Source organism: Nanorana parkeri, unplaced genomic scaffold (assembly GCF_000935625.1).
Source record: "Nanorana parkeri isolate BGI_ZX_2015 unplaced genomic scaffold, ASM93562v1 scaffold656, whole genome shotgun sequence".
In the NCBI taxonomy this organism is placed as follows: Eukaryota; Metazoa; Chordata; class Amphibia; order Anura; family Dicroglossidae; genus Nanorana; species Nanorana parkeri.
The window spans coordinates 887,045-889,206 of NW_017306924.1; the positions used below are offsets into that span (position 1 = coordinate 887,045).

The window sequence follows — 2,162 nt, forward strand, 5'->3', positions numbered from 1 at the left end:
TTCTTTCTTATGTTTTTGAGGGTTTTTTTAACTATTTATTTCAGAACACATTGTTGTTACATTACTGTTGTAGTCCAATATACCCTAAAAAAGCTTGAAGGATTTAAGAGTATATTAAATCCTCCTGAAGGGACTTCTGTGATATTGGAAACAACATGGAATTTCCAAAGTAAAGGGCATATTATTACATTAAAACAGCAAAGGGCAAATGCATTTCATTTCATGTTAGCCTTGCAGAGGCTAAGCAACATATTAGGCAAGGATATTGTTGACATTATATGATTATTTTACAGGCTATTTATTTGTATAACAATAAAGCTCTTGTGGTCTTGTGGCAAATTAATACTGTACATGATACAGAAATATCATACAATATGTTAGTGTAAAATTAATTAGTTAGGTTTTACCACTATGCATCTTTTTACAGAGAAGTGCATGTACATACTTATTACAATTTTTGAACCTGCATTATATACCTTAAACACATTGCAAGCATGCTGTACAGTATATATAATGGTTAAAAAAATTCCTTAGATTTTTACTGATACTTTCAAGACATTATTTTATGAAAGACACTTGTATGATTACAATAACCATACAAATGCTTTTTTTCAAATTCCAATAATTACAGATTCATTTACTACTGCTGGTTATTGAAGGGGCAGCTTTGCTCAAGTAGACACCGTGTCACATGTAAGAGGTCAGAGCAGCAAATGTCCAGCATCCTGTAATTCATTTATCACAGTGAGTTCATACTAGGTATTATTTTACTACTACATCATGTGCTCCAAGCTCTCACACTCTCTCCCAAAGACTGGTCTGCGGAGTGATCCAAGTATACATAAATGTAAAATCCTGTGAAGCAAAGAGTTAAACTGACAAACTGTCAGAAAGAAAACCAGGCAGATATGAGCTGCATAGAAAATGACCAATATAGCCCATCTCTGTGATTTAGCATTTAACCCTACCACTGCTAGGTCATCTTAAATAACCCCTGTGGGATTTAAAATTTTAGCTTGTATGCTTGCATTGTCATGAGTCACGACACATTCATGGTATATACACATGAATAGAACAGATGGTAATGGCAGAAAGAACATAGCAGCATCTACCAGTTTTCTAAAACAATAGCAGACAGTAGAGGCTAGTTCATGTGGTGTATCACCAGGGATGAACACGCATACAGCATGGTTCAGTTATAAGGAATGCACATGCACTGACATAACTTGCCCTCACTTCACTTGTACTTAGCAGACACCAACTGCTCTACACATATGTCTAGATCCATCACATAAATGTTTCTGAATAGGACATACTGTACCAGCCTTATGCTCCAAGTGCTTGGCTGACCAGTTATTTACTGTACGGTGTTGTTCAGTACATAAGCCTTAGAAATCCCCAAATACACACAATATGGAAATACATCATTCAATGGTTATATGTGTCAAAGATTATAAAGCAGATCATGCTTTTAAGTGTGTTACTTTGAGTTTCAGCACAAATGGTCCTGATGTAAATGTGCAAGCTCTACATTTTAATGGCATCCAGTACGAAGACTTCAGCGTGCTGTGTATTAATTATCTTTAGCATGCACGTGATAATCCCTATTATACTTTGAAGCATATTGATTCATTAAAAGCAAGTCTCTGGACAATTGTTAAATTTAATGAAACAATTAAATGACCGTGGAATACAGAGAACAGAGAAAAGTTATTTATAGCATTGTCAATGATGCTGTAGTGGAATTCAGCACAGCAGCACCTTACATCTGCCTTACCTTGTACACGTCCAGGATCAGCAATCATAAATACATGACTTAGCCTAATAAAAGGATGGAAGGATGCTGAATCGAAGCATTTTGCAGTACCTTCACTTCAAATGAATAAATGCTTTGTTGTTAAGGAAGCATCAGTAGCCAGCAGCTCCAGCAAGACTCCTCTTTTTTTACAATCACAGCCAAAAAATAAAGAGATAAATCCAAAAAGCAATCTAAAAAAAAATCAGAAAACAACTTAAGCGTGCCAAAAGCCAAAATCCACAGATTCCGCGACTGCTTAATAAGAGAGAAATCCCAGGGAGAGAAAAGTGGAGGGGGTGAGAGGGAAAAGCTCTGAATAGATGCCTAGAATAGCTATCAGAATGAACAGGTCTGCCAGTGGCTC

The 2,162-nt window shown here is 36.1% G+C and overlaps 1 protein-coding gene across 3 annotated transcripts in view; it reads right to left on the reverse strand.

The window, feature by feature from the left end:
- Nucleotides 1–1,941, reverse strand: part of NLGN1 (neuroligin 1) — a 636,903-nt gene extending 634,962 nt beyond the window's left edge. For all 3 annotated transcript variants that reach the window (XM_018563341.1, XM_018563339.1, XM_018563340.1), the window contains exon 1: nucleotides 1,778–1,941. The gene's annotated coding sequence lies outside the window, so the exon portion shown is untranslated. The remainder of the gene's footprint in view (nucleotides 1–1,777) is intronic.
- Between the last annotated feature and the right edge of the window lie 221 nt (nucleotides 1,942–2,162).